Raw genomic sequence first — 12,851 nt, 5'->3', positions numbered from 1 at the left:
ATTCATCATTTGAAATTACTGTGCGTGTTGTAACAACACGGTGGCACCTAGTTGCAACTTACTGAGAAAAAAGGAATATTCTAAAGGCAAAAGAAACATGGTGATAAAAAAAACAATTAAAATATCCCAAACCTTTAATAGCTCAATCTGTTTTTTTTTTTCCAATTGTGGAAAGCAATCAAATTTCTTTGCATTGATGTAGGCTTTTCATTGGATGTCTGAAATGACAAATCAAACACATAGACCTATCACAAGCCCTTGCTGCTTGGCCACTGCAGCTGTGCCTTTTGCATGACAGTCTCAGCCAGTGTGGCTCAGGCTGGTCCCTCTGAAGGGGCAGTACTTTTGAAGCACGCCTACTTGAAAACTTTTCAGTCAGGCATTAAGGGTTGTGACGAGCAATTACAGCTCGTTATTTTAGTGACATATAAATGTGCGACTGCAACACATACAATGGAATATATTTGTTCAGAAAGTATCTGTAATTGTACCTAAAAGGGGGTCAGGTGACCATTTCCACAGTTACTTGACTTGGTGTATATTGAACCAGCCTTCACCTAACCAGAGTGATGTGGTGGCTGAATGGATCAAGCCAGACAGTCATCTTCCCCACCATGCTCTGCTGGGCTACATGGTAGGTGCAAACACCACAGAAGTCTGTGAAAACAAATACCATTTGTTAGAAAATTAATACAAGAAAAATCTAAGAGGGAATGTGGCAGCCCGAGGCTAACCAGTCATAAGGGCAGCTTTTAAACTGCTTTGTCTTTAATGATGGTGCCAAAGCAGCCACTTACCGACTCCCAGGGTCTGAAAGGGAACTGTAACCATAAGGAAAAGCTCAGCAAGAAGTGACAGTAATTACAGATTTTCTCTTCATGCTCTCCTGGGTCAATTAGTTTAAGTGTCCTGTACGCTCTCTTGAAGGACAACCTGTAGCCACAGCTCTAACTGTTGAGTACATGCTGATGGGTAGGAACATGCTGGTGAAGAGAGATCCCAGGTGCAAAACACAGCCTTGGCTGCTGTGCTAAGGCTTGTGGAGAGGTCTTAGTGTGAGTGTCTGAAGGCAGAGGTAAGGTTCTCTGGTATCCTTTGCTTTTTGTAGGAAAAGGAGGGGTGGGGGAAATAGATAATTTTGAACAGAACAGACAAGTAGAGAAACAAAAAAAGGGCACTGGGCCCCTAGTAGTGAGATGATTACAAGAAAACCAATTTGTAAAGCCATGAGTAGTTAACTCTATGATGTGCTGCCAGCATGAACCTGTGGCCTTTCCAGTTGGAGGCTTCTGCCTCCATGCCATTTTGCTAATGACTCACTGTGACTCTGGGAAGATTATGAGGGTTTATTCAGTAACATGGCTCCTCAGAAGGCAGTGCCCTTGGCTGGAGTATGGGTGTTGCTCTGGATGTAACATTTTCCTCTTATGAAGGGTTTCTTTTTCCAATTTTTTCTTCCCTCTCTGATCCTGAGCACCAGCAAAGTGGTGCTTCTCCATCTTGTAGGTAAATACAGGGAAAGAAAAATCCCTTCCCATCTGGGAAAGGTTAGTATTTGCAGGAGTGAGGAGGAGTTGGTTGGTATTTCCTCAGGTGCTGTTAATTTCATGGCATGGAGAAATATTGTTTAAAACTTGATCACAACAAAATTCCTCATAAATGCAGCATCTGGACTTCAGCTGGGACATGCAAGCTTTTCATATAAAAAGCAGTACCAGGAGACCAACCTACCAAGATTGCATTTGTTGTTCAAATGTCATCACACTATGAAGGAGCAAGAAACCAAAGGATTTGGGGGGGGGGAATAAATATTTAGTTAGATTGAGCTTTGCTCAGAGAGTTGGAGATTCTTGCCTTTTTATTTAGTCCTACTGAAGTGCAGCTGGTGTGAGGGCCTGACTCTGGACCAGCCATTGCTATTCGCCTGCAAACATTTCTGTAGGCCTACTGCATTGGCCTGACACACATCTGAAATTATTATTCATCCTGAACTCTCAACTGAGAAACCATTTCTATTCTGCCTGAAATGAAATTTGTTGGAAGCTCTGATTTTATTAGTGCATTCTGAATTCATGCAATGACCTGATTTATGGTCTGCTTGCTTGCTTTTTTCCTACAGTCTATTCTGAGCTCCGCTCTTTAAAATCATAACCAGATCCAAGTCTATGTCCTACAGTGAAGGCTACTCACCCGAGTGGAGATTTCAGAGGGTCACTGTATTTAGGTAAATTTGAGAACTGGTTGGGCTGCAATGGTGAGGCTGTGTTCTCTCTGCCAGGCTGATGCCTCTGCCCTTCTTGTCAGCCAGGAAGGGTGTTGCTGAAGCTCCTCTAATACTTTAAGGGTAGGGAAGGTGAAGAAAATCTGCTATATGGACAAGTTGTCCTGGCCCTTTCCAGGAATGGTCAGTGGCCACTTGTTAATGGAAAAGGATTTCAACAGGAAAACCTGAATGGTTAGAAACCCTGAACCTGCACACATCTTGCTGTCCTTGTTTTGTAGATCACAGACTGGTTTTCCAGGACAGTGTCTCACAGACTTGAACAAAAATGAGCAAAGAAGAACAGTTGTAAATGAAGGCCCCTCTGCAGAATCATACCTGGCTGCAGTAGCTGGTTCATAACTTTTTCCAGTGGCTGAACTTAAACACTGGCAAAGGTAGACTGTGAGCTAACCAGTTTGCTTCCATAGCTGTATGACAGCCTGTAACTTGTGTCTCTTCCTGCACAGAGAGGAACGGCTGCCTAGCAAGAGAAGAAGCGGGGCAATTGGCTTTTAATTTGGGTCACTTTAAGCACAAGCTTATTTCTCAAATCTTTGATTTACAATACTGGCCTCACATGAGGAAAAAATAATCAAAAGTAGATCAGAGCAGATGAGTCATAAAAGCAATGCACACGCTAGCTGCACCTTCCCTGTCTGCGCAATGAGCATCCATCTGATGAGTCACTCTTCTCGGGAATACATGGTGCTCAATTAACAGCTTGAGATGGTTTTTGTTGCAGAGAAATGATACATTTTTATAAGTGGGCCGTGCTGTAACACTGTGCAGTGCCATTAGCCACAGGTTACTGTGCCTGGCCCGTGATAAGGCGAGTGAGAAGCACGTCCCATGTTAATGCTGTGTGTGAGAACTGATTTCTGTGAGAGCTTGTGCACTCAGCTCTGACGTTCAGTCTCTGTCACTCTTAGCATGAGTGAAATACTGAGTCCATCAAATGAGATGGCAGAGCTGCATGGAGCCAGGTCTTTGCCCTCAGTCACTCAAATGTTAAGGAGATGTGAGCGAGGCCAAAGCAAAATGCAATGAACGTCTGCAGGAAAGCATTTTCTGTAACAGGACACAGCTCCAGCATCATCTCTGGCCCCGTTTGTTTGTTAAGGAGATCAAGGCTTCTGAGTAAGAAGAATGCCTCTGCAGAAGCCATCTGCCATCTCTCGTGTTTGGAGAGTTTTCCAGCAGGTACTGCAATGAGAGCCGAACAGGGTTGCTTAGGCCAGCTGGTTTAAGTTCACTAGAAAAGCCTCTCATATGTTGCTCTCAACTGGGACAGAAGGTGCCAAACATCTAGCTCCAGGCACAAGAAAAGGGCTATGTTTTTGTGGTGTTTGCTTCACTTCTATTGAGAATACCCAAGTAAGGAGTATCAAAATGTCAAAACCACAGAATCACAGAATGTTTGAGGTTGAAGGGGAGCTCTGGAGATGGTCTGGTCCAACCCTCTTGCTCAAGAAGGGCCATCAAAAGCTACTCAAACATTCAGAAAATCCCTGAGCTGAATTAGTCCTTGAACTGAAAGACAGTAAAACTGAATACTCATCCTTAAAATCTTTTCTAGGAGAACTTTCAGATTAAACATTCTTTTTGCATAAAGATGAAGTCTTTTTTCTACCTAAACTGAGGTGGATTTGGATATCCAACTACTATTTTTATTGCAGCTCTTCTTTCTCTTTGACAAGCACAGAGTGCACATCTCAAATAGTTGTTCACTGTTCAGATCCCAGAGCTGAACATAACACACAATGTACCACTCTTCATGCAAGTCTTTCATCTGAAGTGACATCATGATCAAAGGCAAGGTTATACAGAGTGCAAGACTGAGAAAATCATCTGATATTGCAGAGCTTCTTCATTACTGGGACGGATAGTTCACTTGAAAATGACATTTTACTATACATGACATGTTCCATGCTGCAAGCATTCCGTGCTAGCTCCTGCTGTGTCAGTTAAACAGCAGTGCTTGGTAGAAGGTCGCATTTTGTTCCACAGGAACAAAACTCTAGGTAGAGTTTCTCCTCATACTTTGAGGGAGGGGACATGCCTCAAAAGGCTCTAACTACATAAAACATTCCAGGCCAGTAGAGACAAAATGTCACAAAGCAAGATCTGTTGCCAAAACCACACTTTTTGTCACATTTCAGACTAAAACCACTTAGAGAACTGCCATCTCAATTTGATGGGGGGAGGAGGGAGAAAAGGTTTGCCCTGAAACTGGTTGACAGAATGGACAGCTTTATGATACTGGCTTCTAACAAAATCTTGCACAGATGCCACACAGACAACAGTATCAGCAGTTTCTAAGTCCAGTACTGGATATTTTTTTAAACTCTTCCTTGTGTTCTCTAAGACACAGTTTGACTTGTCTTGTACAGGACAGCAACAGCTAACCTGTCTTGAAGCCTCACTCTGGTATTTTAGTGCTCTTTTGGTTTTTTCTCATAAAGTCCTTCCAGTGAAGGCTTCTCCTCTCTCCAGCTGCTGCTTCACAGAATATTCCAGCCCAAATCCCCTCTGCTTCAGGTGCAAGGTCAAGTCAGGGTCTGAGGAGCCCAGCTTCAAAAAGTAAGACTGCACTTTTGTTATGCCACCTGATCTCACCTCCAAGCTTGTCATGGTATGAATGACAAGGCAGAGCCTTCTCCAGGAGGTGCTCTATTATCTCTTACCTATCAATCACAGGCTCTTCTATCTCACCAATGTAACTTGGATGCAGGTCTTTGTGTTTCTGAAAGTTTTCCCATTTCTCCATCAAACACCCAGATGTATCTTGTTCATATCAGGGTCAGGGAGCGCAATGGGGAGCCAGACTGACACTAAACCAGGAATCTTAAAGCAAGTCTGGAAAACCAATAGAAAGCAGCAGAAGATGCACATCTAAATGCCACCCATGCCTTTGAAAATCCCCTCAGCTGTTATTTAATCCTTGCTCTCTGTTCAGACATTAACAGAGATGCCTGCTACGACATGTATCCTTCACCCTGTAGGCACAGGGAAGAACCATGGCATCTCTGGAAAGCTTACCAAAGCCCCTAATTCCAACCCAAAGGAGCTACAGACACCAGCTAGCTCAGGCCTCACGATGACACAGGGTTTCAACTAGTAGCCATAGACTGTGAAGTCCCTGACACTTTACTGAAGTATTTCTGAACTATCTGAAGTTGCAGAATGTGTTTTCATTTGGAGGGTTATTTTCCCAGATGGATTGCTTTGCTGTTCTGGCTGTTGTTTTAAAATAAAGCAATTCTGGAATACTAATCAGTCTGTGAAGATTTTTTTCCCTGAGAATATTACCAAAGATGACATTAAATGCACTAGCCTGAACTCAGTCTCTGTCTGATTTAATAAATTTATGCCAGCCAACCAGCAATTTTAGTATTTTTTTTAATTAACCCTGGAGGTTAAATAGAAGCTTACTAATATCAGGATATGTTAAATAAATAATTTCTTTTGGATTCTTTTAGGAAGTCTCTCTCTTACCCCAATAACCACTTCAGCTGCAAAGAGATCCATAAGGTCTTTTAATTCAGTGAGTGCAAGGCACACATTAAAAAGTTGATTACAAACCTGATAGACTGGAGATGTTGTTGCAGCCTATTTTGGCTTTTTCTGACACTAAAATCTATTTACTAAAAATTCTTGAGGAAAGGTTACTGCCTGCGTACTAATGTTGCCAAACACAATACATTTGTTAGCTTTGCTTGAGAAGATTTCTCGGCATTTATCCACAAAGAGGAGTCCTGTCTGTTAAATCCTCATTACAGGACAAACCAGAATGTTAACCCTGAAACCAAAGATAGCTTGACAAGCCAACCGTTGTTGGGTCTTCCCATCCCCTAAATGAACAAAGCAAGTTATCATTTTGCAGACTACAAAATTCCTGAAACTCCCAACCTAATGCCTCACCAGGTGTGGTGTGCATAGTCCCAGACACACTGCACAAATCTCTCTGCCACTGTTGTTGGAAAACTGCCTCCACACAGCAACTGGGGTTTGCTAGCCCCAGGAGTGATCACTCAAGACAGTTCAGCACAGGTTACACTTGTGAGCAAAGACTAAACTCAAGGTCATTTAGTGTCAGCCTCCCTGATATAAACTCCTTCAGTTATATCCTCTTTTTGCCTGCAATTATGCTGATAGTTTGAGATCATTAAATAAAGTGACCATCATACTTCTACCTCTCTCTTAAGCCACACATGAAGACTCACAAAGGAGTGAGCTTTTAAGGGAAACAAACTGTAACAGGAATTCAACAACAGTGTTGGTGGCAGTGCACCAGAGCTTAGCTACCAGCTCCCAGTGGGGCAGCAAGAGTCGTTACAATCCGTCACAGGAGGCAGAGCTAATGTGCTAGAAGAATTTCATGCTGCAGAGTCCCCTCCATGGATTTAAACCCTCAGAGAGAAAAATGCCTTGGTTTAGTCCTGTGATATTTCTGTAGAACAGAAATCACCTGGCAAATGGCTTCTGGTGATGTTTGGCAGGGATTTACCGCCAGTAGTTGGGTTCCCACCACAGTGGTAGAGTTTTCCTCAGTGGCCCCATTTTGTCCTTGTTAAGTAAATAAGACCAGCACTCAGAAAAGTGCTCAAAGTAAAGCGCTTTATATTAGGTGCCTGACTGAAATAAGTATTTCAATTAGATTCATTAAGGAAGTTATTACTTGTTAATTGAATAGCAACAGACTGCTAAGGATCACTTATTGAGATCTAATAAGTATGTAAGAGTGAAATCTACTCTTCATGTAATTCTATCAGCAATAAACTAGTGTAATTAGCTTCTTACTAACAAACTTAAATTGTGGAGAATGTTGAGGCAGATAATTGGCACTTAGGAAGATACCTATAGCAAGTTAGTGCAGTATCAATTAACATACTTACCAAATGTCAGTTTAAACTCTGAACAAATAATTGATACCAGTGGGCTGTGGGTTACTTGGTTAAACGCTATTTAAATGCTTAAACTTTCATAGTCAGAAAACCACAAGTCCTCTCGATGCTCTTTTAAATTAATTGTTACATATGCCTTATGTCCTCATGTCTTACCTGTAGATTACCTGAAATAAGTGCCAGTAAGGACTCTGGGTGTGCACATTGGCACATGTGGGTGATTCAAGGACTTGTTTGCCCCACCTGCTGTCTGCTCAGGTGTCTCAGTCTCTTCCCAGTTTGACCAAATTAAGGTTTATACTTCATGAGTGTGAAGTCTCATTTTTATCCATTGATGAATCCTCAGATTCTGTGAGACTTCACAGTCATGAAGGATTCTTCATGAGGATTCTTCAATGAGAAGCAGCAACTTTTGCCCAAAGGTGTCTCTGGAAGATCACAGTAGCTCTGAGATCAATTCCTTCCCCAGGAGCTAGTACATGTGATGTTTATATGCCATTTGGAGTCAATAACCAACCTGAGTTGATGGAACAAGGTAAACATCAGTAAGTGGCTGGTCAGGACAAGCAGCAGCAAAACCAACCTTCATGCTTTCAGTCCTGTGATCTTATCACAGTTCCTCTTCCTCCAAATAGTCTTCACATGTTCTGGAAAGGCTCTGCCTCCTGTTTGAAATGGAAATCCCTCTACTCTCAGTTTGGCTGCATGAAATGAAATGCTTTGCAATGGCACAGCGCTTTCAGAGACTTCTGTTTGTTGCAAAGCCTGAGCCTTTGTGCCCAGCAGAAGCCTAGAAAGCAGTGACAGGAAAGGAAGGTAAGACACCCACATTTCAGGGAGCTGAGCCACCCCTTAGTGGCAAAGGCAATGGACTGAAGCTTCAGTGAAGGTGTTTGGAGAGCATGATGAGACACAGAGGTGGGCAAAAACTAGGCAAGAGAAGTGAGGACAGCAAGCAAGAGTTCCCAACCAGCAGGACACACTAGTGTGTGGGGCAGACAGCATGTAAGGGAAGGGGGATACAGGGCTCAGATCTGAGCCCAGGCAAGCAGAACAGAATGGCCAGGAGGAGAGAAGCTGCTGGCAAGGGCAGTACTTGCCATTTTTAGGGTATCTGTGCAAACCTATTTTAGAAGCTTCTATTTTAAAAGAGGCCCACCCCCTCCCCCTTCCCCACATACAGAAACACACACTGATCCATCATGTGGAAATACTTCAGACTCATCTATTTTAAAAAATTGACAGCATATTCCTGTCAGCTAGGAGTGTGATTTTTTTTTCAGCTATGCCAGCAAAAGCCCTGATGTAGACACAGCTGTAACATGAGCGAAAGGGGGAAAAGTTTCTTTTTGCCAATACAGCTTCTTTTGCCCAGGCAACTGGTACAAGCTGTAATTTTTTTATTCTTTTTTTTTCCTGGTATAAGCTGCTGCACTCTGAGTGACTGCACTGTCAGTGCAGATGATAGGCACTAGGTTCCAAACAGGTGTCCACAAGACCTTAAACTGTGCTGGAGAAAGCACAGCGCCTAGCACTATGAAATTCTGTCAGCACCTGGAGCTTGCAGGTATGGATGCAATAGAAATACAAAATAATAATGAATTCCAACTTGACTTTCCCAAGCTCCAGAGTAACAGCAGCCAAATCCTTCCTACTTCTCCAATCTTTCTAACAAGCAGCTCCAACCCACTGCAGCCTTGCAGGCAATCAATATCTGCTTAGAGTAAATCATATCTCAAAACATAGAGCTGACTCAGTGTCCAGAGAACCCTGGGAAGTTGGGAAGTATGGGAAGGACTTTTTTGTTCTGTATGAATGGAACAAAACTTAAGTATTTGGGGGGAAGACAATCTCAGATAATAAATAATGCAGAAACTCTGTCACACCTTTTAAAGCTTCAGTCCCCTTATAATTTAGTGTTTGAAATGCTATGCTGCACCTTTGGAAGCCTTTTCTCTCCCCACTGCCAATGATGGCCTGTCTTCTTAGACACTTGAATAATGTCTCCCTTCCTCTCGTAACATCTTCTTTGACTACTCCTCATGAATAGTAATGCTAATAATCTTGCAGCTTTCAGTGACATTTTTCTTCCTTTAAATGAATGCCTGGTTTTATGCAGGGCTGTTTTGTTCAGCACCTCGTCTCCCGCATGCCTCTTTTGCTGCACAGTGTACCTGTGTACATACAAATGCCTATTTACTGCTGCCCATTATGAGCTGTTCATGTTCCATTTAGCAGCATGCAGAAGAATCAGACTAATTGATTACCTATATTGTATAAATTGTAGCAAAGCATAAATGATGCAGTCAAGATTAGCTTGCTGTTATGTTGAATATTGTACAAATATATATGTAAGCATAATCCCTCCCAAAAGAACTCATACTGTCATTAACTAGGGACCTTTTGCACGTGAAATGGACTTGACACCCAGCAAATTATACAGGGGATAATACTATGTGCAGTCATGTAGAAGGATGTATTTTATACTACCTGAGCACCACAGAGTTTTACAGTTCTTTCCTCAGAGAAGATGAATTCAAGTTCTATCACCTCCTAAATGTAATAATGTAAATATGGACAATAGATAAGTATTAAGCTCATTTGTCAAGGAGAACTATGCAATCCATCTCAGGTCATGAAGCAAGAAAGGACAAGAAATGCAAATGGAATCCAAAATGTAACAGTTAGTCCAGTCCTGTAACCGGCAGGGAGCACACTCATGTGCTTTGTGCTTCTAAGTTATTTTTAAGCACCTTCTCAGTCATCATTAAATGTTAAAAGGATCTTGTATCTTTTGGAAAGGGTGCAATTGAAGATCCTGCCTGTTTCCAAAGCTTCCTGAAATAGAAATCCTCACGTGTAAATGGCCAATATAGGATTTCAAATACATTTTATATAAATAATTCTGGTAGGAACCCTGGACTAAAATCATTCTGATGGCTTTGATACAAGCGCACAGTTGGTCTCTGAAGTTGCAGCCACTGGAAAGACTAATCACATGAATCTGAACACTATTCCAATGGCAGCTGACAAAGAAATGAACACCAAACCAGTCAGCTCAGCCCCTCCTGCTTATTTAACCTTCCTTCTGCTGCACTTAACGTTATCACTGTGAGATCCAGAGGGAACTCTCCTGCTTAAACACAGTCTTGAAACAGTCACATGCTGCATTCTCGGAAGAAGAAAATTAATAAGCAAGAGCTTAGAATAAAGGTGAAACACTCAGACAGCTTCAGAACATTGAACATGATTACATCACATGCCATCAGATGCTCTTGCTTTGAACTGATGTTAACAAGTAAAGCATTTTACTTGTCTTTGTTTACCAGAAGAACATAAATACTGCATAAACTACATTGTCTTGCCAGTTAAGCTTTGTCTACAGGGTGGCAGCTTGTTCTAGCTATGCTTATAGTTTCAAAGAGTTGAAAGCTCAGTGGTTAACCAGGAACAACGTGGGATGCTATATACATGTGAACCGTGGGTTTTGTTAAATAACTACTTGAGAAAATCTTAAAGGTCTCAGTCTGAGATTGCCCAAAGATCTGCAGCACTGCTCAGCAGGATCTATCTCCAACACACCTTTCATGAAATATCTGAAGTGCTGTGAAAGCCTACATCCTAGTCCAGAGAGCAGCTTCCTAAGGTATTTAGAGTCACTTTTCCCAGGAAGAGGATCACAAAAGCATTCAGGGTCTTTCTGAGGTGCTAATGCACCACTAGGCAATCCAGCAATGCTCTTCCTAGGCCATCTATGTGGTCCAGTTTTGCTAATTTTACCCAGAGAAGCCCATCTTACTCACTTGCTGAGTGAGCCAGCTGGTCCATACCTTTGTGTGGTAACATCCGACCTCCACCATCCAGATCTTCCTGGTGGATCCTTCCTGCCCTGGGTTTTCTGCACTCCAGAAAATACAGTGTAGACAGGCAATGCTCGATTAAGACCTCCATTGCCTAAGAGCTTCACAGGGCCACAAAGCTCATTTGGGGAAAGTTTACACACAAAAACTTCAAGATGCCTCTGAACACCAGCACACCTACAGCACTAGGTGGGTTTGTTGTACTTGTTCTTGCAGAACAAACACTGAGTAATGTTGCAGGGCAAGCATCTTGCAGTACTGTGTGCTATTTAGTGGAGATGGAAAAGCGCTCTCTGTCCTTAATTTCCTACCAAGCAAGTGTAGGGACTTTTACCAATTCAGCATGAGCTGATCTAAACTGTTTCAATCTGCCTATGATGGGCTCATTCTGCCTCTGAAGCTGCAAGCTGGATGGAGACCTGTTGTTAGGAGCTATGGCTTTAGAGGAAGCTGCAGCAGTTACCACTGTTTCTGTGCAGAGGTGCAGCCTGGCTGAAAGAAACAAGGGTGTAACATCAAAATGTACCTTTCAGTCAGCCCAGGGATGAAATGCCCTGAGTGCTTGTGCCATGCTTGAAATCCCCAATTCTGATTTCCCATTTCACATGGAAATGAAACAAGGAAATGATATACCTAAGTGTAGTTGCTCTAATACCAGCTGGGCTGTGCTCCATAGATTACTGAATGAAATATTAGCATCCAGTACCACCATACAGTGTGCAACATCTGGAAAAAGGTTACAGAGCAATTTTCATTATTTTTATAGCAGAAGAAAAAGCTGCAAATGGTAGAAGGTATAAGAGGGAATTCTAACAGATTGTACATTGTCAGGGACTTTCTTTCCAGCTGTGGCAAATCTGATAATAAAACACACAATCACCTCAAAGCTCAAACATCAGCAGAAACAAGGCAGCCCCCATGGAGAGCTTCCATCCAAGATGGGCTTTCAAAATGGCAGCTCCCCACAGCTCAGAGGCAGTCTGGATGCTTTGGAGAAAGTGTGAAAACATTTAAAGGGTCAAAGGTATAGCTTTGAGTGAGATAGTGTTGTGTTTTTTTTCCTTTGGGGGAGGTTTTCTTTGGTTTGGGCAGTACATAAAAGAGAGAGCAGACACTTCACTGATAAGAATTGTCCTCAGGCATATATTATTCGGAGAATAAAGTGAAGATTATTAGAAAGCAAAGGAGACACAAGGAATTCTAGGGACAAAATGCTCTTGACTGGCTATGGAGAAAACAAACAAAAAAAAATAAATAACTCAAGAGCTGCAAACCAGCAGCCCCTGTTATTTGCAAACACGTACCAAGGAGGCTGAGAATAGATCCAATGACAGCTGCAGCCTAATTGATAGGAGACTCGCCTAACAGGTTGTCAGACTGCTGCGTGGCTTCAGTCCAGGCCACGTTGCTGGAGGCACAATGTTAGAAACACTGACAAACGTTTACTAAAAATAAATAAAAAATATTCCAGGGCAAAGGGAAATATGGCTCCAAGCAACCACTTGCAAAATTGCCTTAGATCTCCAGGAAAGAGGACAGTAAGCAGCAAAACGTGCGAGAGTACCCCCAGGCCCTGCGGGACAGATGCAGGCAGCCTGCCAAGGCACTCCAGGATTGTGCTGCCTGTCAGGAGCATTGGCTCTGGGTGTGCTGAGAGCAGACCGCCACAGAGGGAACAAAAATAACTACCAGATCGGGAGAGAGCACAATCAAGAGAGTTGACTGGCTGCAAAAGAAAATCATATAGAGATGAATCTGCTTAACGGTAGGATGGACACCATAGGGGCAAGTCTTTGAAGTCTTCTTCCACTTACCAGGAAAAGG

The 12,851-nt window shown here is 42.5% G+C and overlaps 1 protein-coding gene across 6 annotated transcripts in view; it reads right to left on the bottom strand.

Moving 5' to 3' along the window:
* The window catches only part of LOC137443796 (uncharacterized), a 113,693-nt gene that overhangs the window by 20,754 nt on the left and 80,088 nt on the right, over positions 1-12,851 (bottom strand). The gene's annotated exons all lie outside the window — the stretch shown is intronic.

The sequence above is a fragment of the Melanerpes formicivorus genome, unplaced genomic scaffold (assembly GCF_026170545.1).
Source record: "Melanerpes formicivorus ecotype bairdi unplaced genomic scaffold, bMelFor1.0.p_v2 SCAF_10, whole genome shotgun sequence".
NCBI lineage: Eukaryota > Metazoa > Chordata > Aves > Piciformes > Picidae > Melanerpes > Melanerpes formicivorus.
This window is presented reverse-complemented; position numbering and strand designations above follow the sequence as displayed.